Source organism: Pan paniscus, chromosome 23 (assembly GCF_029289425.2).
Source record: "Pan paniscus chromosome 23, NHGRI_mPanPan1-v2.0_pri, whole genome shotgun sequence".
In the NCBI taxonomy this organism is placed as follows: Eukaryota; Metazoa; Chordata; class Mammalia; order Primates; family Hominidae; genus Pan; species Pan paniscus.
The window spans coordinates 36,845,084-36,870,284 of record NC_085927.1 but is presented as its reverse complement, the minus strand read 5'-3'; the positions used below and the strand labels follow the sequence as shown (position 1 = coordinate 36,870,284).

Genomic DNA, 25,201 nt, shown 5'->3' with positions numbered 1-25,201 from the left:
AACACTGAACACTTAGGCTGCCCTAAATTTAGGTTAAAACATTTTTTCTTCAATAATGAATTAACCTTAGCGTTATGGCAACATTTTTACTTCATAAAATTTTTAATTTTATTAACTTTTTGACTCTTTTGTGATAATAGTGTAAAATACACATTATACGGGGTACAAAAATATTTTCTTTCTTTATATACTTATTCTTTAAGCTTTTTCTAGTATTTTTTTTTTTTTTTTTTACTTTTTAAACTTTCTTCTTAAAAACCAGGAGACACACACACACATTAGCCTAGTTATCTACACAGGGTCAGGATCATCAAGATGTCACTAGGAAATAGGGATTTTTCAGCTCCATTATAATCTTAGGAGACCACTTTTGTCTATGCAGTTCATTGTCGACTAACTGAAATGTCATTATGGAGTGCATGACTGGAAATGGAAATGTTTTTGTGTTCATGGATTGGGAATTAATATTGTTAAAATGTCCATACTACCCAAAGTGATGTACAGATTCAATGCAAGCCCTATCAAAATTTCAAAGTCATTTTTCACAGCAAAGAAAAAACAATCCTAAAACTTGTATAGAACCACAAAAGACCTCAAATAACCAAAGGCATCTTGAACAAAAAAAACAAAGCTGGAGGCATTGCACTACCTGACGTCAAAATCTATTACATAGCTATATGTAATCAAAGCATGGCATTGGCATATAAACAGACACATTGACCAACAGAACAGAACAGAGTTCAGAAGTGAACCCACATATTTATGGTCTACTGAGTTTTGACAAAAGCACCAAGAACACACAATGGGGAAAAGATAGCTTCTTCAATTAATGGTGTTGGGAAAACTGGATGTCAACAAGCAGAAGAGTGAAATTGTACCCTACCTCACACCATATACAAAAATCAACTCAAGATGGATTAAAGACTTAAACATGAGACCTGAGTCTGTGAATCTATGAAGGGACATAGGAGAAATGCTCCAGAATATTGGTCTGGGCAAATATTTCTTAGATATGATTCCAAAAGCATGGGCAACAAAAGCAAAAACAAACAAATGGAGTTACATCAAACTAAAAAGTTTCTGCACAGCAAAGGAAACAATTGATAGAGTAAAGACACAACTCAAGGACTGGGAAAAAATATCTGCAAACCATACATCAGATAAGGAGCTAACATAAAAAATACATAAGAAACACAACTCAATAACAAGAAAATAAATAACCCAATCAAAAAATTAGCAAGGGACCTAAATAGACACTTCTCAGAAGAAGATCTACAAATGGACAAATGAGGAATTAAAAAGTGCTGTTCATCGCTAATCATCAGGGAAATGCAAATTAAAACCACAATGATATATCATCACAATTTGTTAGAATACTATTATCGAAAAGACATAATAAGTTGATGTGGGTATGGAAAAAAGTGAACCCTTGTGCACTGTTGGTGGGAAAGTAAATTAATACAGCCATTATGGAAAACAGTATGGGAGTTCCTCAGAAAACTAAAAATAGGATTACCATATGGGGTGTATATCCAAAGGAATTGAAATCCTATGCCCAAGAGATATTTCCACTCCTATGTTCACTGAAATGTTATTCACAATAGTTAAGATATGGAAGCAACCTTAATGTCCAACATCAGATGAATGGATTTAAAAAATGTGGTATATGTACACAATGGAATACAATTTAGCCTTTACAATGAGGGAAATCCTGTCATTTGCTTCAGTGAACCTGGAGAACATTAGGCCAAGTGAAATAAGCCAGACACAGAAAGACACACACTGCATGATCTCAGTTATATGTGAAATCTAAAGAAGTTGAACTCATAGAAGTAGAGCGTAGAATGGTGGTTACCAGAGGCTGGGGGAAGCAGGTGGGTAGAGAAAGAGGAGAGAGTGATCAAAGGGTACAAAGTTTCAGCTGACAGAAGGAATAAGCTTCAGTGACCTCTTGTATAGAATGGTGACAATAATAATGCAATATATAATTTCAAAATTGCTAAAAAGACAAGATTTTAAATGCTTTCACCACAAAAAATGATAAGTAAATGAGGTGATAGATCTGTTAATTAGCTTGATTTAACCATTCCACAAGATAAACGTAATCAAAACATCTCATTGTACCTCATAAATATATATAATGGTCACTTGTCAAAAATACAATTTTTAAAAATATAGTTTAATATACTTTCACCTTGAATTATTTGGTAAGGAAATTTCCAAATCTCATTGAAAATAAATGTTGACTAGGAAAAAAAATACTGACTCTTATACTTTAATGTACAAAACTCTCAGTACGAGATCACTACAAGACAAGAGAGAACAACAGCCGACATGTATTGAGCACTGACTGTTGTGAAGTAAACAGAGCTCCCTTGGATCACCTCCCTTCCTCTTCACAACAGTTCTGTGAGGCAGGGGTGGTTATATCCATTTTACAGATGTGAAAGCTGAGGCTGAAATGGCTTGCCTAACTGAAGCTTAGCGCATGGATTTAGTGGCAGAAGTAAGATCCCAACCGAAGGGATCTGACCCCATAGTCCATGCTTTCGGCCAGCCTACTAGACTGCCTCATTATCTCTTTCCCTGGTACCAACTGTTGTGAGGATTCAAAGGATGGTGCGGCAGGACTGAAGCCTTCTTGGAGGAGGTGACCTTGTAGAATGTATGGGAAAGGGTGACCTGCTGGACTGGATGAGCAATGTCAACACAAACAAAAAGCAGGTCAGGGCTGGGTTGCCTCAGGGGTAGTCTGACAATAGACTCATATACCAATGTGGATCACTTCTACACTGATCCACAGCATGCCAGGTGGGGCAAAAGAGCAGTGTCTTGAGATGGGGCACAATATACGTAAGTTCTACACACACAGGGCCTGAAGTCAGAGTTTAACTCTGCTTTTTACCAGCTGTGTGTCCCTGAGTAAGTTACTTACCCTCTCTGTGCCTCAGTTTTCCCAGCTATATAAGGGGTTAATAACAGTACCTACTTTACAGTGACATGAAGATTAAATAAGGTGCTGCTACATAGTATTCCATCATGTATATGTGCCACATTTTCTTTATCCAGTCTATCATTGATGGGCATTTGGGTTGGTTCCAAGTCTTTGCTACTGTCAACAGTGCTGCAATAAACATACGTGTGCATGTGTCTTTATAGTAGAATGATTTATAATCTTTTGGATACATACCCAGTAATGGGATCGCAGGGACATGGATGAACCTGGAAACCATCATTCTCAACAAACTAACAGAAGAACAGAAATCCAAACACCGCATGTTCTCACTCATAAGTGGGCGTTGAACAATGAGAATACATGGACACAGGGAGGGGAACATCACACACTGGGGCCTGTTAGGGGATGAGCGGCTAGGGGAGGGATAGCATTAGGAGAAATACCTAATGTAGATGACAGGTTGATGGGTGCAGCAAACCACCCTGGCATGTGTATACCTATGTAACAAACCTGCGCGTTCTGCACATGTACCCCAGAACTTAAAGTACAATTTTAAAAAATCAGCAAAAACAAAAAAATAAAATAAAATAAGGTGCTGCACATGAAGCACTCAGCACAGTGCCTGCATATGGTTAAGGTCTCAACAAAGCTTAGCTATTTCTGTGGTTATTGTCAATATCTTTCTAATTCTACTATACTTTTTAGCAGTCCTGAATATTAGACGGTGGGATTAATTTACCCTTAAAATCAAACACCTTGGGAATTTGGATTCATAAAATTTCAATATCTCAGAATCATTAAACATTAGATTCCTAGAATTATACAACCTTCAAAACTTAGAATAAAAGTACAGTGTGAGGCAATAGAATTTACAATAGAAATTTCCCCCTAATGCTGCCCTCCTCCTCTCTCTTTGGAGGATTAAAACTATTATTTTGTCAGATGAATCCTTGACTTTTCTCCCTAGAAATATATGTATTATTATATTTGTTTTGTTTCAAGAAAACGCATTTATGTTCTTTCTCCTCCCCCTCTCCTTTTTCCTCTCTCCTGTACCGAGGATGTGATGTGATGGGTAAAATATCAAGTGCAATAAGTCAAAATTTTTGACAGAAATAATACAGCCTGCATCCATTTCTAGCCGTTCTCCAAGTGATAACAATTAAGCCCCGGACAGTTTGAACTTTTTACAAAGAATTAATGATGCATGTGAACACAGAGGGGAGAACAATTGCTAATAATTTATGAAGTCTTCGCTGGCTCAAAGTAGTAAGTTTGGTAAAGTGAGGGAGAAAGCTTTGAAAGGTAAACACTTTGAAAAGCCATTCTGAGGATCTGCCCTGTCAATTGAGAATTTACTACATTCCATTAAACAACCTAAAATAACTTCTATGGTAATCACCCTTCAGATACAGGCGCCAGTGCCGACAAAGGTATTATTAAGTTAAATTACCCTAAAAGTGTTGGATTGACAGAAAGTTTCAGTCAATGGTTTGGAAAGCCGGGGTCCCTAAATGACACCAGCAAACAGATACTGATGTTCTGGGGTTGGAGAACTTGGCTTTAACAAGACCTGGCTCTAACAGGATTTCAATTTGAGCTTTTAAATATTTCATGCTACCCCTGCAGATCTCAGGAGGAGGGCTGTGGGATTCACAGAGATGGAGGCCAGGGCCCCTCCTTGCCTCACCTTTCTGGGCCAGCATTTGAAAGGTACCTCTGGGTGGAAAAAAGAAAGAGGCATATGGCAAAGACGGCTTGTCTCTTTGAGGGGAGAAGGGAGCGGTGAAGGGGGAATTTACCAGCTGGGTTTGATTAGGGGAAAGAGTTAGGATTCTCAATTTATAGATAAGGGAAATGAGTCTCTTACCTGAGGCCACCCAGCAGGTCCACCGCATGAACTAGAATGTAGACCGCTCCGTGATGTCAAGAACTCACTCTCTCTTGATTCTGATGTACATAGAATCTTGATTCAGTTTGTACATAGCTGGACCCTATAAATATGTTTAAATAAATTCTATTAATATATAACATACATGGTAAAAGATGTACAAGTCATACGTGCATAGCTCAACAAATTCTCCCAAACCAAACACACTCCTGTGTAACCAGCAATGAGCTCAAGACATTCAACATTTCCAGCCCCTACCTCAGTCCCCAACCCCCAAAATGTTCTCACATTCCCAAGTCGACTCCCCAAGGGTAACTACCATGCTACCTTCCAACATGTAGATAAGTCTCTCCAGCTTTTGAACTCTATGTGGATAGACTCACACAGTATGTATGTTTTACATCCGGCTTCTTTTACTCAAAATTATATTTGTCCATTTCATCTAGGTTTTTGTATGTATTTGTAGTTTGGTTTTTTTGTGTTTTTTGTTTTTTTGTTTGTTTTTGAGATGGAGTCTCGCTCTTCTCTCCCAGGTTGGAGTGTGATGGCGTGATCTCGGCTCACTGCAACCTCTGCCTCCCGAGTTAAAGCTGTTCTCCTGCCTCAGCCTCCTGAGTAGCTGGTGCTACAGGCACCGGCTACCATGCCCGGCTGATTTTGTACTTTTGGCAGAGACGGGGTTTCATGTTGGCCAGGCTGGTCACAAACATACATACTGTTGTGTGAGTCTACCCACGTAAGAGTTCAAAAGCTGCACAAACTTATCTACATGTTGGAAGGTAGCATGGCAGTTACCCTTGGGGAGTCGACTTGGGAATGTGAGAACATTTTAGGGGTTGGGGACTGAGGTAGGGGCTGGAAATGTTGAGTGTCTTGAGCTCATTGCTGGTTACACAGGAGTGTGTTTGAGAGAATTCGTTTAACTATACACGTATGACTTGTACATCTTTCTCCATGTATGTTATATATTAATCGAATTTATTTAATCACCAGGTCAGCAGTTCGAGACCAGCCTGGCCAATATGGTGAAATCCCGTCTCTACTAAAAATACAAAAAATTTACCAGGTGTGGTGGCAGGCACCTGTAATCCCACCTACTCGGGAGGCAAAGGCAGGAGAATTACTTGAACTCTGGAGGCAAAGGTTGCAATGAGGGGAGATTGTGCCACTGGGCTCCAGCCTGGGCAACAGAGCAAGACTACATCCCAAAAAAAAAAGGAAGGAAAGGAAGGAAAGGGGAAAGGGAAGGGGAAGGGGGAATGTTAAGAAGAAAAGAAGGAAAGAAAGAAAAAAAACCAAGACCCTGCTCCCAAGAAACTTACATATAGCAGTGTGTCTGTAGTTGGTTCCTTCTGGTGGGTTCTTGGTCTCGCTGACTTCCAGAATGAAACCACGGACCTTCCTGGTGAGTGTTACAGCTCTTAAAAGCAGCACGCACCCAGAGAGAGAGCGCGCAGCAGCAAGATTTATTTCCAAGAGCAAAAGATCAAATCCTCCACAGCCTGCAAGTGGACCCCACCACGTCGCCCCCGCTGGCTGGGGTGGTCAGCTTTTATTTCCTTATTTGTCCCCTCCCACATCCTGCTGATTGGTCAATTTTACAGAGTGCTGATTGGTCCATTTTACAGAGTGCTGATTGGTCCATTTTACAGACTGCTGATTGGTCCATTTTACAGAGTTGCTGATTGGTGCATTTACAATCCTTTGGCTAGACACAAAGCGCTGATTGGTGCATTTACAAACCTCTAACTAGACAGAAAAGTTCTCCAAGTCCCCACTCGAGCCAGGAAGTCCAGCTGGCTTCACCTCTCAGCAGCAGAAAAAGACCATACATATGTTAACAAATAGATAAGAATTCCAGAAAGATACTGAAAAGTGCTTTACTTATTTTATTTATGTATTTAGAGACAGGGTCTCACTCTGCCGCCCAGGCTAGAGTTCAGTGGAGCAGTCTCAGCTCACTGCAGCCTCAACTTCCCAGGCTCAGGTGATCCTTTCACATCAGCCTCCTGAGTATCTGGGACCACAGGTATGTACCACTAGGCCTGGCTAATTTTTGCTTTTCCTAGAAACAGGGTTTCACCTGTTGTCCAGGCTGGTCTCAAATTCCTGGGCTCAAACAATCCACTGGCTTCGGCCTCCAAAAGTGCTGGGATTACAGGCATGAGCCACCAAACCTGGCCTATTTATTTATGTTTTAGAGACAGGGTCTCGCTCTGTCATCCAGACTGGAGCAAAGTGATGATCACAGCTCACTGCAGCCTTGAACTCCTGGGCTCCAGCAATCCTCCTTCCTCAGCCTCCCGAGTGGCTGAAACTACAGACACACATCACCAGGCCCAGCTAGATAAATGCTGAAAGGAAAATTAAAAGGGTCGTCCGGATGGAGTGACTGGAGACTGGTCAGAGAGCCCTGTCTGGGGTGACAGTTGAGCTGGGAATTTAATGATGAGAAAAAAACTGGCCTTGCAAAGTCCTAGGGGAAGAGGGCTCAGACAGAGGAAAGGCAAAAGCCCTGAATGTTTGCGAGTCAGAAAAGAAGGGAGAGTGGTTTGTGCACATTAGGTGAGGGGAGGTGGAATGGGAGAACCAGTTGGGTTGGGGACGGCCATGGTCATAAGTTACAACTGTAGGGGGAAAATATATCCGATTTTTATTTTATATGATAGCTTTTGCTTCTGTGTGGAGGGTAGATTATAGAGTGCTAGGGGGACCTACTCAGAAGTTGTTACAATAATTTGGGAGAAGGATGGAGGTGGCTCAGGATATGGTTCTAAAGGAGGTTGCAAGCAAAGACCAGAATGATTCTAAGGGCTGGAAAAAAACTGTGAAAGATCAAGACATCCATCCCCCTGTGGTTATGCAAATCACATTCAAGCCTCCTGGAGACAGGCAAAGCCAAGATGATGATGTTTCCTACTGTTGTAAAAACCTTTCATGGTAGATCATTCCTGCCTTCCTGAAACCACAGCATCCTGGAATTGAAGGGATCTTCTAGACCAATTCCCCCTGAATTTCCCTTTCTCTTTGTTCTGACCATGCTCAGAACATCCCCAACAAGGAATTAACCGAGTTACACTTGAATATCCCCACGACAGGGAACCCTTTGTCAGAGCACTACCTACCACAGCTCTTTGTAGCCATCCTTGGACTGAGCTAAACCTACCTCCTGAATACTCTATCCCCCATTTTACCCTCCAGAAAAACAAAAAAATGAATGAACTTGTCTGGACCGTTCATGTTGCCCAGGAGAGCCTTGCAGAAATTGAGAGCATCCCTTCTGAGGTTTAACAGAAAAATCCTCCATGGCTGTATCCTCAATTCCTCACCTATGTGGGTAGCCCATACAATGTAGGGCATGAAGTCATTCACTATATCCCAGGAAAGAATGAGCAAGATTTATTTTCAGCATTTCAGGTGAAGTTACCCATGTACAGTGCCTGAAAGAGAGTAACCTCTCAATGCATGGTAACGGCTGTTGCTATTGTGGTCATTGTGATTATTGCTTTTGCCGTTATTGCCATTAGAAGTAATAGTATTGTGTTATTAAAGGTTGTTTTGTTTGGGGATCTGTTCCATGTGCCCATTGGAATTTCCCCAGGCATCTGACAAGGCGGATGACACTCATTCTCATCCTTGTATCATTTTGCATTGATATTCCTTTTATCTCTGACACCCTTCCTCCCCCTTTTCTCTTGTAAACTGCTATCTACCATTCAGGACCTGGCCTAAACACCAGCTTCTCTGTGCAAACTTCTCATCATACACACACACACACACACACACACAGAAGAGAGAGAGCAGAGTGAGGCCCTTCCTTTTCTGTGTGCTTCCATTTCACATAGTGGGCTTGCATTCTTCTTTGTCCCTTGGGCAGCAGTTTCTAAGTCAACGATAGGCCTTCCAATCTATGGGAACTTCACTTCACATCGAGGGACTATGGCCAAAGCCATGATACGATGGGCACTGACTATGCACCAGACTCCGTACTACTCATTTTCACCTGTGTCATCTCAGTTTATCCTCACAAATATCCTGGAATGTAGGTGTTACTATCATCCCACTTTACAAAGAAGGAAACTGAGGTTTCAAGGAGTGAGGTGACTCTTCACCTGGTCATCTTTTGGTCCTGAGTGCAAGCATTACTTCTGCAGGAAAGCGCTTCCTGGCCAACCCTGGACCAAGCTCAGGCCCTGCTACTGGCTCCTCTAGAATCTGTGCCTCCGTGACTTAACATGTAACCCCTCAAGTAAATAAATGTGCCTTTATTTGTGCCAGCGTTTGATGATGTCTGTCTTCCCCCACTAGACTCTCAACTCCATAGGGTCAGGGTCTGCATGGTTCATCTTGGTATTTCCAGAGCATGAGATATAGAAGGTGCCTGAAAAAAATTAACTGTGGAAGAAGAATTGTAAGAAAGACAAGGAGGAAGACCACACAGAACGAATGAGGATGATAGAACAGGTTTTCCTGTGGCACCTCTTCCAGTTACGTAATTTTAGAACTGCACAGGGGGAAAGGACATCAGCTTCTGACATCTTCCTTCTAGGGGAAGTGAGGTCCTCATGGGCTTCCCTACCTGCCAGGAGCTGTTCTCAGCCACATAGTTTCCTCTGATCCTGTGCTACAGAGGCCTGCTCTCTGCCACCTGTGTGCCTGCCCCTTCATCCTTAACCAAGCCAAGCTGTTACCACACCCCGCTTCCCTGCTGGAAGCCAGAGAAGCAATTAATCCTACAGGCACCGCCAGTGCTCTTAGGATCCAGAGACTCTTGGAAGCACCTGACAGCTGTGTGCGTCCCCATCTGGGAGCCATCAAGGGCCCCCCGAAAGGCTACTTTGAGTGCAGGCTGACCTGTCAGGATGCTCAGGAGGGCGTGCCCTTCCCCAGGGGGCAAGGAGTGGAGAGTTAACTCTGTGAGAAAGCTCTCATCTTTCCTCCTCCCATGATTGTCTAGTGAGGTTGGGAGCCCGCATGCCTCCCTCCAAGAGAAAATCAGTTAACTAGAGGCACAGTGAAGCAGACAGTGACCAACCTGGAATTACAAAGACCAGGGAAAGAGGCTTGCTTTGACCTCTAACGTGCCATGTGACCTTGGGCCAGTCACTTAACCTTTCTGAACCTGGGCAATAATGGTAAATCAAAGAAATAAGAGTTCTTCTCAAAACTCTTGGGGACATTAAATGTGATATCTCATATAAAAGGCTTAGCACAGTGGCCAGTACATAGTAACACTCAATAAATCGTAGCTATTATTACCTTATAAACATTGTTATCTATAGCTCTTAGTGCCGTCATTAGGATTAAGTGGGATAATGTGTCTAAAGCTTCTAGATAGCACAGAATAGCTGCTCAATGACAATTCCCATCCCAAATTTGGAGTGCCAACAACAAAAGAGGAGTAAAATCTATCCATCATATCCACCATATGGTGCAGTTAGCCTTCAGAAGGTTCCTGATGTTTGGATGGATGGATGGATGGATGGATGGATGGATGGATGGATGGATATAGGTAGATAAGTAAATCTTAGGTAAAATGATGTACATCATAGTGACATCATGAATGGTTTCTAGTCTTGGTGAGTTAGCAGATATGGGCTTCTAGTTGCAAAATGTTGGGTACCATGACTGCTGGGGGAGATAGTTTGAGACCAGATGAGCTGTGTCTCATCATATCATCAACTTCAGTGATGCTTAGGGCAAATCCTGCCAACTTTCCCAGCGTGCTTTGGACCATCCTTCTTTGGAAATCCCCATTGGCCCATGTTGGTCCTGATGCAGCTATTATCTGAAATTAAGCATCCTCCCTCCAGGCAGAATCCTAGAACACTGGGGCTTAAAAAAGGACTGCAGAGATTTTTGGAATGCAGCTTACTCATTTACCTACAGTAGCTGCTACAACTATTTACAGAGTTCTTCCAACTTCTAGGCACTGTGTTAATTATTTTATATGTATAATTGCATTCAATCTCACAGCATTCCAAGGAGCAAAGCGTATTCTATATATAATGCACACCCATACATTCCATATATAATTTTCAATTAAATATATTACGTACTTTTAAATTATTTTTCAGAATGACACGACGCTCTCATAATGCCAAAATTTAAGCAGCTTTTGATTCTACACCTCCTGATTATCTCACACTTTTTCTTCCCCTGGTACTCTACTTTTCTAGTGCCCCAAACATGTGCTTAGCCCTTCTTTAAGGTAATATGGCACTGCCTAAAGATATAGAATATCGCTGTCACTTACCAGATGAGGCTACATGAGTCCAGATAGGTAAGGTAGAAAGGTTAAGGAAAGCCCTGCAGTTAGCAAGTGGTAGAACCAAGATTCCAAGTCAGTTTGATTTCAAAACTCCCTCCTCCTCTTTAATAAAACTTCCACCCTAGATGGGGAAATTAGGAGGCAGCAAAGGGGGCCTGCCCAAGGTGACACACGTTGTTGAGGTCAGAGCCCGGGTTGCAATGCCTGGTCTTTGCTTTTTTCACCAGCCAAATTTCAGAGCGTTCTTTTCAAAAATTCACTTGGACTCCTGTCTCCCTGGTGCAGCACCTGTCTCTCCAGCCACAGAGGAGCCCTGGGTTCACTTTGCAGCCATCAGTGACATAAAATGGGTGAAAATATTTTAGTTAGATTTTCTCCTCTTGATGGGTGAGAATTTTCCAGGCCCAGGCACCTTTGAAATCTCCCAACATCAGCCATCATCAGCTGTAACTGGCACCCCTGCTAATAAATTGAGAATGTCACATCTCCCAAACTGCATTATTACCATTTATAATTTTGATTGTTCATTTGCATACGAAAATTAGTCCTGTGACATGCGTGAATTTTATTTTATTCTTGAACTAATTATAAACAAGAATGCCACATTATTTACATAACTAATTATTGTTCCTTATGTTCCCCTGTTTTTAAATGGGGGACCCATTCTTCGTTGGTTAACTACGGAGATGAAAAATCCAAGAACATTTCTAAAGTTTAGGAACTTGTTCTATTTGCATCAAATACAAATTCCTTTGAATGAGAGATAATATGCTTTCCATTTTAATAGGCCTAAATTAGGTTGATCTTAATTTATAGTTAATTTGAATGAATAATTCCTGTCTACCTGAGTCTGTTTTTTCAGGAGCTAATTGTAAATGTTTATTAACCCATAAATCTGCTGCCTTCCTTGAGGAGATTTTAAGCCACCCCCCAAACTGGAGGGAGTTTGCAGAGGGGAAAAAATGCACAAAAGCAGTTAAGAAATTCTGGAATAAGTCCCTAACTCTGTACGTCCTATGCTGTTTGCCTTTGGGCAAATACCTAACCCTCTCTGAGCGTCAGGTTTCTCAGTCGTTAAATGACTGGGTTGAATTAAATGGTCCCCAGGACTCTCTAATATTCTGGGGGAGAGGGAGGGGTCTGTGTATCTTCTTCATTTTGCCTTTTACTGTATCTCCTCCCAAATTTCTCTTCTTTCTCAAAATTCAGCTCTTCCTTTGCTTAAGATCTTAAATGTGTCTCCACTCATGGGAAACTGCTTTATTTTCTTGGCTGTCATAAAATAGGCAAAAATGGACCCTACCAAAAAGAGGACCAAAGAGCTGGCAAGCTAATGGTGACATTCCAGGCAGTGCTCAACCTTTGGAAAGACAGGGGTTTGCAGATAGTGTTCTGAGATTCAGTGGAGGCTCTCACTGTCCATCAGGCACACCACGAAGGTGTAAACTACATGCTGTGTCTACAGGGGAAGAGAACTTTGGAGTCCCAAAGACCTGGATTTTAACCCCAGTGTTGTCAGTTCCTCTAAAAATGCTTGAACCTATCTGAGACTTAGTGTGTCAGCTAAGAATAACAATCCTACCTACTTCCCCAGGGGACTGTTGTGATGGTTAAATGAGATAATAATGTGAAAATTGCCTGCCATATAGCTGGTGCTCAAATGCTAAATCCTGCCCTTTCCTGCTCATAAGTTGGCCTCTGGTGGTGAGGAAGAAAGGGATAATGATGGTAATTAACGTTTATTGAGTGCCTACTAGGTGTCGCTTCTTCAGATGTCAGCCTAAGAGTGACACTTCAGGAAAGAATTCTCTGACTTCCCTTATGAGGTTAAATTTATCACTGGAAACTGTCAGAGAACAACGTGCACCCTCCCTCCACTGCAGCAATTACAGCTCAATTCCACCTTTCTTTGTATGATGTCTATCTATACCCTCACCCCCACCATCCTGCTTCCAACAGAAATAAGAATCCTGTCTATTTTTGTCTCCATTATGTCCCTCAAGTCCTGGCCAGCCCTCAGTATTTGAGGACATAGAGACTAAGCCCATGTCCTAGATTGCCTTATTTAATCTTCACAAAATGGGCTCTGCAACTGTCATGCCCATTTTACAGATGAGTAAACTGAGGTTCAGAAAGGGGAAGTCCAGCTGAAACCAGAAGAACCATCCAGCCTAGCCCAGCTTACCTGAGCCATAAATATTTATTGCCGTACACTGCTGAAGTGTGTGGTGGTTTCACAGCATTATTGTGTCAATTAATAATGGATATGTATTTGTATATCATTCTACACTTCACCAAGCGACTTCTCATAAATTGATTCTTCTGAGACTTCATTTCCTCATCTGTTAAAAAATGAATAAATTACTTTCTCTAACTTCCAGAGTTAGCAAAGAAAAGAGCCTTTGTTCTCTTATTCATTCATTCCACACTCACACATACAATAAACAAGTAGTGATCATCATCTATGTACCGAGCGTTGTTCTAGATGTTGGGTTTTCAACAGGAAAAAAAAAGACATAAAGTGTTACCCTCACTGGGCTTAAATTCAACTTCCTTTTTAACATTCATTCGTTATTAATGTATCCATTCTATATTTTCTGAACAATTACTAAGTGTTTGACAGTATACAGGCAAGTGAGGTAAATACTCTGCCCTCGAGGATCTGAGAGTCTCATCGGGTAGATACTATTTTGGTTACTGCCCATCACATCCGCAAGACAAGATTTCTAAAGACATGAATAACAGAGACATGAACCCCAAATAGATCACAAATGTGAGCTTAAAATAAGACAAGATTGATTAAGGCAGAGGTGAGAGCTGCATTCTTATTATCCTGGCCTGGGAAGGGCTTTGCATCTGTACAGTTATTCTTCAGCTAAATTGATATATTAATCTGTTCAAACAATTGTTTCTGTAATTAAATGAGAGTGAAGAGAACCTACAAAAAGGTCTTATTTAGCTATGTGAGCTGGAATCTGGTGACCTCTCACCCAGACTGTTCAGTGGTCAGACAGTGGGAATATGACCATTAACTGGGTGTTTTAGGTACAGACACAGTTGTCCAAGCAATCATAGAGCTAACTGGCCCAACATTGCCAATGAACTGTGGTCTGCGGCTTTGTTAATGACATATTCTTTATTTTTCTCAGTCTCATTATCTATTTATTATTCAAAGAGGTTTGGAGTTAGAAGGACCTTAATTGGAATGAGCAGCAAATCTCACTAGTGCAGACAACCTTTCTAGGGCATCCCCGAGAGATGAGTGCCCTCCAAGCTTCTCAAGAATGTCCATCAGTATGCAGCTCGCCAACTTACAAGGAAATGCAACCAAAAAGCAATGCCTTCTGAAATACTCACGTGAGGAGCTAAGCTCACTTGATCTTGGGTATTGATCGACCACTGCCCTTCTTTCCCAGCATAGGTCAGCTAAGGGCGTGTGGGCGGAGCTTATGTGTCTCTGTCCATGGTCCTTATTACCAGGGCAAAACGAAGGAGGCAGAAGGAAGAGAAGAAGGTAGAGGAAGCAGGGAGGAGGAGGAGAGGGGAGAGAGAGAGAGAGAGAGAGAGAGTGGGAGACTATTGGAGGCACATTATTGTTTTGACATGGTTTTCAAGTAATTGCAGTTACCAAGAAAGAAAATTGTTTTCCTTTGGAAAGTCAAGAGAGCATTTACTTTCTCTTCACCTCCCCAACTCCATCCTTGTGAGATCAAAGCTGGCAGTCGGTGGATTTGTTATGTTCCAATTCCTGTGTTGAGACTCTGCCCTGCACAGCCGTGGGTTGAAGAGAATGTTAGGAATCCGGCTTTATTTTTAAGGAGAGGGGCTGCTCCTCATCTCCCCACTAGGGCTTGGACTGCAGCCGTCATTGCCATCTTCACCTAGAAAGTGCAAGAGGGCAAATAGGAAAAGTGAGTTCTAATCCTGCTTCTGCATTCCCATGCTATGTGACCACAGACAAGCATCTTTTCCACAACTAAGGGAGTCAGGCTAAACAAATGTTGAAGTCATCCATCCCTCTTCTAGTATTCTGAGATTCCTCAGCCAATTTTTTTTAAGGAGTGAAAGAAATGACCACATTTCTCACTTAAAATTGCCAAAAAGGGCATTTGTACACTATTAGGGAAATACTGGGCCAAACAGCAGAAATTCAAAAGCATCAGAAATACTTCTCTGCCTCCCATAAGGTTGACCAACCAGAGCCTTCTGTGCTCAGTACTGTACTCACTTACTCTTCACAGCACCTCAGGGAGCTAAATGCTGTTGCAACCCCCAACTTACAGATAAGGAAACTGAAGCCCAAGATGAAGTGACTTATTTGAGATCACCCTGGGGAGGTGAAACGCTGAACCTTAGCTGCTTGAGTCCAAATTATTTCCATTCTACTGGGATGCCGAATCAAGGGTGGTTTTAAACATACAATCTGCCCTGGCCAGCCCCACCAACCAGGGGAAAATGCCCAGGCTCCCCTAACCCCTCTGAAGTGCTTCTTCTCTGGCTTCTTGGGTACCAGATTCCCACTTAGTAATCTGCCAAATAGTCTTCTTTCTAGGATGCAGGTGATGCCAAGATCCAGTCCCAAGCAGAGAGACCTAAAGCTGGCTTTTAATTATAAGGCCCATTGACGGTTTGTTGTGACTTAGACAATAAGCATTCTGAGACAGGTTCCAAGACCTGGGGAAATCATCATTAAACAAACAAAGAGGCAAGACTTGTGCAGGACTCATATCAGAGGACATAAGGAGGGAGAAGAAGGGATGAGAATCTTTCCTAAATAATGCACTGCTTCTTCAAGACCCATGCCTGAGACAAACAGGATTATTAAGGTGGGAAACTAGCCTGTTTCACCTCTCTCTAATTAGAACTCCCTACACCTCCCAAACAAGAGAAGGGAAAGCAACTCTGTTTTCTGTCCATGTCTGCCCAGCCAGGGAAAGAATATTAAGTCTCAGAGCAAGGGTCAGGCACGGTGGCTCACGCCTGTAATCCCAGCACTTTGGGAGGCCAAGGCAGGCAGATGATCTGAGGTCAGGAGTTTGAGACCAGCCTGATCAACATGGTGAAACCCTGTCTCTACTAAAAATACAAAAATTAGCCAAGCATGGTGGCAGGTGCCTGTAATCTCAGCTACTCTGGAGGCTGAGGCAGGAGAATCGCTTGAACCTGGGAGGCAGAGGTGGCAGTGAGCTGATATCACGCCATTGCACTCCAGCCTGGACAAAAAGAGCCAAACTCCATTGCAAAAAAAAAAAAAAAAAAAAGTCTCAGAGCAGGAAGGAACTCGAAGAACCCCCAGTGTAGGTCACCCCCTACCCACCCTAAACTTGTGCTAGCTCTGGACAACTCTAAACATGAGAATGGTTTTCTTTGATTGAGGCAAGATCTGTGTCCCTGAACCTTGAGAGCTTCACCCATCTTAGGTGTTCTTCTCTCTTTCAAAATTCACTGGGCACATATTTCCTGAAGTCTATATTGTGTCAGACACTGGGCTAGATTCTGGGGACAGGATGGTAAACAGGAACAGTCCTTGTCTTCAGTGGCACACTGGTACTTGCCACATTCCCCAAGTCTTGTCCTTTCCAGGTTAAACTCTCACAGTTTCTTCAATTGTTTATTTTAGGCTATGGTTCTGGTCATCTCAAGATGAGCAATTTGTCCTCTCAGAGTCACACACCTGATACATAGGTCAGTCCCATGGGAGCCACAGTCGTTTCTCAGCCCTCACACATTCCACACCCAAACTCACCCATTTACAGTTCAACCATTCAAAACATAGTTACTGAATACCTACCGGGTACTGAGGGTCCAATGGGGAAGAAGAATAGACATGGGGGCTTTCATACTGTTGAAAGTAGGAGACATTCATCAAAGAGGCAGAAGAATAAATCTATTAGTGCCACTGGTGTCATGTGTGATGCTGGAATGAACAGGCAATGAGGAAGAGTCACGTATGGGGGTGGGAACTGACCCAGCTAGGGGATGCAGGGGAGGCTTCTGGGAAGAGGTGCACTTCAGATCAAGACCTGAATGATGAGAGGTTGAGCACGTGATGCCCAGGCAGAAGGATGAGCACTGGGGAGGCCCAAAGATGACCATGAGGATGCTCCATGAGGATGCTGTATCTGAAGACATGAAAAGAGGCCTTGAGGTTGGAGCAAGAACAAAGGGATCTATGATGGAGCCGAAAAAAGAGCCAAAACCAGGTCATATGGACCCTTCTTTGCCAAGAAAAGGCCTTTGGAATTTTTTCCAAGAGCAATTGGGAGCCATTGAAAGTTAGAGGCAGGGAATGGTGTGAGCTGTTTCATATCTTAGTACATGGAAGGGAAGGCGTAAGTGCAGAAAAGAGGGTGCCAGAACGGAGGTGATTTTAATGGGCCACACCCCACATTCTCACATGCTCTCGTTCCTCACCCACTTCCACACATACTCCTAGAGTTTCAAGACGAGATGGGCAGACATAAAGGAAGGAAAGCTAGTCTGTGTGAGTGCCAGGGCATAGATGGGGCGGGAGCGGTTGGGGTGCCTCATCTCCCATCTTTCTGCCTGGTCCCTCGGCCTCAGCTTCCTCATCTGTAAAATGGGAGCTTGAGGAGAAGGCATCACATATAGATGGGACTTCAGAAAATCTCTTATATAAAGATTCTATGTGTGTGTGAGGCTTCTATGCCCAATAGAAATGAACATCCTGAAAGGTAATGAGTTGTCCATCACTAGAGGTATTCAAGCAGATGCTGGGGAACTCAAAAGGGAAGAATGAAGCTAAGTAGTGATTTTCCCCTTACTTTCTACCAGTTATTGGGACAGATGTTTTTACACCTTATGACATGCTTTTAACAGAAAAGTAAGGTCAGGATTATCAACCCTCTCTCACAGAAGAGGAAATTGAGGCCTTATACAAGCAAAGTGACTTGCCCAAGGTCACTCAACTAGGAATGAAGAAAGCTATGACGTTTCAGATGTGTACTGCATGCCACAAACTATGATAAGTTCTTAACATTTGTAATACTGTTTAATCTCATAATACCGTGAGGTCCATTGTTGTCCCTATTATATGGATGAGAAAACCGAGACAAAGGGAGGCTTGATGACTCGCCCAGCACCATGAAATGAGGGGCTAAGAATGTCTGAATCTTATCTCTAGAGCCCTGATTCTGACCCTCAACACCAAATTCCCTCTTAAAACTTCAACTCTCATGTTCCAAGTCAATGCTGACTGACCCTGGAGTCCATCCTCTATGCCTGCCGACGCAGCAGCCCCTCAGCCCTCTGCTCACCTGTGTGTTTCCTTTTGTATTCATTTCATCAGGCTACTGGAACAAAGGACCACAAACTGAGTGGCACAGAACAACAGAAATGTGCTGACTCACAGCTCTGGAAGGCGGAAGTCTAAAATCAAGTGCCGGCACAGCTGTGTCCCCTGAGGATGCTCTGTTCCAGGCCCCTCTCCTAGCCTCCAATAGTTTGCTGGTTTCAGCAGCATAACTCCAGTCTCCACAAGGCATTCTCCTTGCGTGTGTGTGTGTCTGTGTCCAAATCTCCCCTTTATATAAGGGCACCAGTCATATTGGATTAGGGAACACTCTACTGCAGCATAATCTCATCCTACTTAATAACATCTGCAACCACCGTATTTCCAAATAAGGTCACTTTCAGAGGTACTGGAGTTAGGGATTCAGCACAGGAATGCTGGAGGGGACACAACTCAACTCATAACTCCATCCAACGTCATGCGTCTTTTCCTGTAGGGAGCAGGTAAGAAGCTCTAATTGACCCTGGGTTCCTAAGGGCCTCAAATCCCCTTCTTCCATTTGCAGCACCCACCGGCCTCACCGCTCTGTCCCAGTCCCCAAGGCCCTACATTGGATCCTGGCATCACCTTGCATTAGTGACAGCCTGCAGCCTGGCTTCCTCTGAGGTGGATCAGTCAGGAAATGAAGAAGAAGCCCGCGTCCCTTCCAGAGAAGGCAGGTGAATATTTCATACAGTGCAAGAGAGTGGAATTCCATACAGCCACCTCCTGCAAATGCAACACGACACCTCGTAATGGGCGATATCAGTACAAATCCAGTCTCGTGGCGCCCAGAGCCTCCTGGTAATTCCTCACATATTGTGCTCATGTCACTGTAAATACAATCGCCAAGCTCTGGCTCCCACCACAGCCCCTGGATGAAAGAGGATCATTCCCATTTCTGCAGCTGAGTAGACTGAGGCTCATGGAAGGTAATTTGCCTTTAATCACACAGAGGGTGAATGGTGCTCAGGCAGAAGCCAAGGATGCAGAGAAGGAATGAGCAAGGTTGGTCCCCCAGTGCCATGTCTGCAAAGAGCAGGAACCAAGATAGGGGTGTTTAGTGGGACAAGAAATAGGGAAGTGAGGATGGGGCAGGAATGAGGAACAGAGATGGTTGGACAGAAAAAGAGGTAGAGACTGGAGTATAAGCAGAAAGGAAATAGAGCCCAAGGAAATCACTGGAAATTGGATGGGCTTGGTCAAGAGGTTGAGTCAGCAGCTGAGGAAAGGAGAAACCAAAGTCAGACATCTATGGGTGGGCCCTGACCCATCCTGGGTTTTGACAGAGAGGGATCCTGGGTCAGATGGAGAGTGCCTTCAGGCTTCTTCTTGATTGGGTCGTTGGAGGGGGGCCCAGCCAATGCCTGGGAGGATAAAGAAGACTGTTCAGTCCCTAGGATGAAGATGGAACTTCAAAGCAGTCTCCAGTTTATTTTCTGCAGGAAATCTGCAGCACCAAAGAGGGAACCGAGACTGGAGCCTGGATGTGGGGAGATGGGGAGGATGCTGGTAATTCTCCTTCCTCCCCAACCCCCAAGTCTATTCTACTTTATTCTCTGTTCTGCTCTGGGTCCTGGGAGGCTGGCCCCTGAACACTATATCACCTAGTCTTCTAGGTTGGGGTGAAATAATGAAACTGGGTGGAGGGGGGATGTGGTCAGCCAGATACCAAAGAGCAAGTAGAGGTCTTGCCACAATGAAGAGAGGAATCACTTGAGGATGAAGCCATCACAGAGGAAAGAGAGGCTGGAGAATAAATGCCTGTGTACTTTATTCAGGCGCTTGGATTCAGCCATGACTGAAGGCCTACTAATGATCCAACAAGTTTTCTTCTTCCCTTAAACTAGCCTCTGCATCTGAAAGAGTCCTGATCCACCCAGGCAACCTTGCAACATTGTGAAAAGAGTAATTAACTTGTAATTAGACCGACCAGGATTGTAACCACAGCTCTGCATGACCTCGTGCAAGATACACTGCTGCTCTCTGAATCTATTCTTTCACACCTGCAATCTCCAGGAGACAAGAACAAAATAAAATCATCCCTGTAAAAGCCCCTAGATTATATTAGGTACATCCAAAAATGAGAGTTTATCTTGAACTCTCTCCCTTTTCTGGGTCCCAGTACCATAATAAGAAAAATGTGATTCTTAGCATTGATGAGCTTATACATTCCATGAGTCAACCCATATGCTGTCTTATACCATCACGTTTTCTTCCATCCCCTGAAATATTAGTAAAAAGCTATCAGCCTGTGATCATGTGCAAGTGGCATAATTTCCTTGTTACTCACTTTCCCCAAATGTATAATGAAGACATTAATATTATTTACCATATGGAATTGTTGTGAAACTAACCTAGTTCATGCATCCAAAGTGTTAGAACTGGATGTTGAATGTAGTAAGTACTCAATACATACTGGTTATTTTGTTAGTGGTAGTGGTTTTCACAGTAGTAGTAAGTATTGTTATTATCGAGAACCTTCTCTGGCATATACATCTATATCTCCACCATCTCATTTACACCTAGACAACATAACCCTGTGAGATTGCTAATGGATACTGTCCCAGATGCACAGATCAGGAAACTGCCTTACAGAAGTTGCATTGCTTACCTGAGTCTTGAGCAGGGATTTGAATACAAGTGTGCCCAATTCCAAGCCCTGTGTGTTTAAGGACGACAGGGTATCACCGCCCCACCCAAGTCCAGCCAGCCATAACCTCTGCACTTAGAAACGCAGTTGGCCTGTGGGTCCTTTGGATACACTGCAAGCATAAATTCTCTGGAGAATGTTCCCAGAAGTTTGCTTCTGAAGCCGTCTCCCTCTGCAAGTACACTTTCTGTTCATGTGAATGAAACCCACTAAATGGTATGGTGTCTGCTCTAATTATAGGCTCCCCAGCCGGTGCCAAGAGGAAGTTGGTTAATGTACACTTGAGTAGATTTCAAATCGGATTTTGTGAGTCCCCAGCAAGAGGGAAGGAGGCCAACTTCTCCCCCGGAGGAGAGTAACAGGAAATGCTGTCAGCACAGGAGTCTTCCCAGTTCGCCTCCTGCCAGAGCAAGTGATGCCCTCTACTTCCCAGGTTGCAGAGGCCTCTCCCTGACTCCTTTTCCTCTGCCCCTGGCCTGTCCCAGAAGCTGAGAGCCTGGGGGGAAGGAATGGGAAAAACAAGCCGAGGTGCTGGGATGGAGAAGGTATGGCAAAGCGGAAACAATCCTTTGGAATCAGATGAAACTGGATGCTAAGCCCAAGTATCACATTTCAGCTCAAGTATCACATGCGGGTGCCAGTATTTCCTCATGATGATTCCAGGTAGCTGTGTAGAAACATATGTCATAGTGTTTATTCCACATCTCTCCAATACTTATTCATGGCCTACTTGTGCTGCACTGTACTGCCATGAGTAAGATGGGACCCTGGGCTCCTTGGAACTCCTAGTCCAGCCTGGATGGAGTAAGCCGTCTATGTGCATCCATTTCACACGTCGTGATGAGAGAAGGAGAACACGCCACAGAAAGGAGGGGGCATCTGATCCACAATGGATGCATCAGGGAAGACTTCCTGGAGGAGGCACATCTAGGCTGGGACCTCAAAGAACTCAAATGAGCCCAAGGAAGGGTGGGAAAAGGAGCCCACTTGGAAAAGTCCATGTAAAGGCCCAGAAAGAAATGAAAACAGTGCATTCCAGGAACATCATTTAGAATGGCCGAAAATTGTAAAGAAGAGGCCAAAATGGCAAAAATACAGAAATGCATTTTTGAAAATCATGAAATCTAACACAGCCAGTCAAAATAATATTAACAAGGGATATTTTACAGTGTAGGGATTCAGGAGTTATTGGGTGAGTTTAAAAATGATATTGCCACATGAGCCCTACTGAAACAAAAAAAGAAGAAAGTCATATACGTGTGCATGTGTTCTAAAAGACTCTGGAAGGATATACATAAAAATGAGAATAGTAATTATCTCCAGGGGATGGAATTATGGATGAGTTTTCTTTTTTCTTTTTTTTAAATTTCCCAATTTACTGCAATGAGCATGTATGCATTTGTAATCAGAATATAGTTTTTTAAATAGAAGGAGTGTTATTAGTATAGATCATGATCTACAGATATAGATCTGCTTAGCCTCGTTGCAAGCATTAAGTTTGATTGTTGTGCAGAGTTTCTTATAGAGCAGTGCAGTGTAGACGTCCCTTCCATCGAAATGCCCATGTTCATTGTGGGAGCTCCTTGGAGCAGGGGCCAGAAGCCCTTTTCTCCCACGCTTTCACCCCTTCATTCCACATATATGTATGAAGCAGCATGCCAGGGTCTACGGAGACAGAGTTTCACCAGACCCAACTTCTACCTTCAAGGGAGACTGGCAAAGAAAGCTGATGATTACCATTTGGCGTGTGGCCAGAGCTCCGCACAAGAAAGAGCCGTCTAACCAGTGCTTCCAGCAAACCCAGTGTGCGCACACACACACTCAGATACACTTACATGGAACTCACACTCTCTTCCTCACACACACCCACACACTGAACTTACCTATCTCCACCCACTCATCGACACACTCAAACACACTTGCACACTCCACACGCATAAGCTCACCAGCAAAACCCCACACACACACACTCACACTCACGTGCACATGGTCTTGTGTCACGTATGGTCAGAGCTCTCTACATCAGATCTCTCGTTTTCATCCATGCCCCTGATGTTTCCATCTCAACCCCAACCCCAGGCAACTCTTGCACACTCAGCTCCAGGTTCCCCACCTCCTTTCCAGCCCCTGTAGGCTACAGAGGGGTCCTTTGTAAAGGATGCTTTTTTGTCAGCCCCCAGTTTGGGAACTTGCACAGCTCCCTACGAGATCAAGTCAAAGTCCTGGCTGTGGTTGAACTATTCATTGACTCTCTCATGTGGACACACATTCACTCATACCAGTGGCTCCAGCACTGTGCTAAGTGCTGAGCTGCCAGTTGAGATAGCCTCACCACCATTCCACAGAGTGGACAGTCATACTACTCAAACCACCTCTCCCTGCCTTCCATTCTTGGCCCTGCAGTCCTCCCTTACCTGGGCTTCCATAACTTTCTAATCAGAAAACCATTTAACAGCTACATTATAAATGTGCCAGACTACATGGCAGGCATTTTGCCCTCATGATACCTCATTTAAACTTCACAGGAACCGTTTATACGAGAACAAGTGAAGGAGAAAGAACTTTTTGAAACTTGAAGGATGAGTGTGGATTAATCGCAGCTGAATTGAGCATGTATTCTAGCCAAACACTGATAAGTGCTTTATTTGTGTTATTTTATTTAAGCTACATAATAGATCTATGTTTTTGTCATTCCCATTTTACAGATAAGAAAGGTCCAGGGAGGAGAAATTACATGCCTAATGAGTGTAATAGTAAGGACTCTTGGCAACTCTTGACATAAGTCCAATTCAAAAAAAACCACCTTAAGCCAATAAAAGGAGCTTATAGGCTGAAATAGCAGAAAAAGTCTAAGGGTTCAGTCACTGTCTGCAGAAGAGCAAAAAGAAAAAAACGTATAAGGGAACAGCATCAGGTATGGCTGGATCTAGGTTCTCAGGAATCTGTCTTTCTCCATCTCTTGGTATCTTTCTTTTGTGATAGCTTTATTTTCATGAAGACTTTCCCCTCATGCAGGTAAGATGACCATAAGCAACTAACTCTAGGTGTTCTTCAAACCAATTCAGCAACCACAGCAGAATCCCAAGTCTTATTGGACCAACTGAAGACCATATAACCATCCTCCCTGTTCTGTATGGACAGAAGGATTGCAAAGTGCTGGTTGTCCAGGCCAGGCCCATCCCTGAGGCTGGGAAGGGGTGCAGAGTATAGGGGAGGACCATTTCCACAAGGGAAGAAGAAGAATATGCTACCAAGCCCCTAGAACATTCATAAGGCAGCCAAGCTGCAAGTGCCCACTACCTGGGGATCAGACCGAGTGCCACCTCACTCACAGCCTGCGTGTTAACTGGTTTGCTCAATCCCTCCATTTTGATTGCCTCCTAATTCTCTGGCCCTCAGCTGACCCCACTGGGAGCCCCTTCCCGCAGCCCTCAGCCCTGAGCGCTGGTACTTAACAGTCATGCCAAGCGAATGATGGATGGTGGCTGCTTCCAAGACTCTTCAAAGGAGACAGGCAGCTGCCGGCTTGGAAAACGACTCCTGCAGGGACAAAACCCAAATGCAAACACACACTGCGGGACCACTTTGGCTTTCTGTGCATTCTCCCTTTTGGCCCCCTGCTCTTGTTTGCAATTTGCACTGCAGGGCATTGGGCAAAGCAAAATGTCCCAGGCTGCCCTGGAGAGTAGAAATCTTAACAAAAGGAATCGTGTGACTATCCTAGCACCTGAATAGATATCTTCCCCTTTCAATTCTTAGAAGTTCCCAGAGGCTTCTTGTCCTACCCTTCCTGCAAAGAGGAGGTCCGGCCGGGTTCGGTGCCTCACGCCTGTAATCCCAACACTTTGGGAGGCCGAGGCAGGCGGATCATGAGGTCAGGAGTTCGAGACCAGCCTGGCCAACATGGTGAAACCCTGTCTGTACTAAAAGTACAAAAATTAGCCGGGCATGGTGGCACATGCCTGTAATCCCAGCTACTCAGGAGGCTGAGGCAGGAGAATCGCTGGAACCTGGGAAGGGGAGGCTGCAGTGAGCCGAGATGGCTCCATTGTACTCCACCCTGGTCAACAGAGTGAGACTCCATCTCAAAAAAAAAAAAAAAGGAAGAGCAGGTCCAGGAGGTACAACTTGCCCAAAGT

The 25,201-nt window shown here is 43.7% G+C and overlaps 1 long non-coding RNA gene across 1 annotated transcript in view; it reads right to left on the bottom strand.

Moving 5' to 3' along the window:
• Nucleotides 1-25,201, bottom strand: part of LOC106634252 (uncharacterized) — a 145,006-nt gene that overhangs the window by 6,190 nt on the left and 113,615 nt on the right. The window contains exons 11-13 of the long non-coding RNA XR_010111744.1: nt 24,519-24,602; nt 13,304-14,999; nt 4,827-7,201 (exon numbers count right to left, since the gene is read on the bottom strand). This is a non-coding gene — a long non-coding RNA (uncharacterized LOC106634252). The remainder of the gene's footprint in view (nt 1-4,826; nt 7,202-13,303; nt 15,000-24,518; nt 24,603-25,201) is intronic.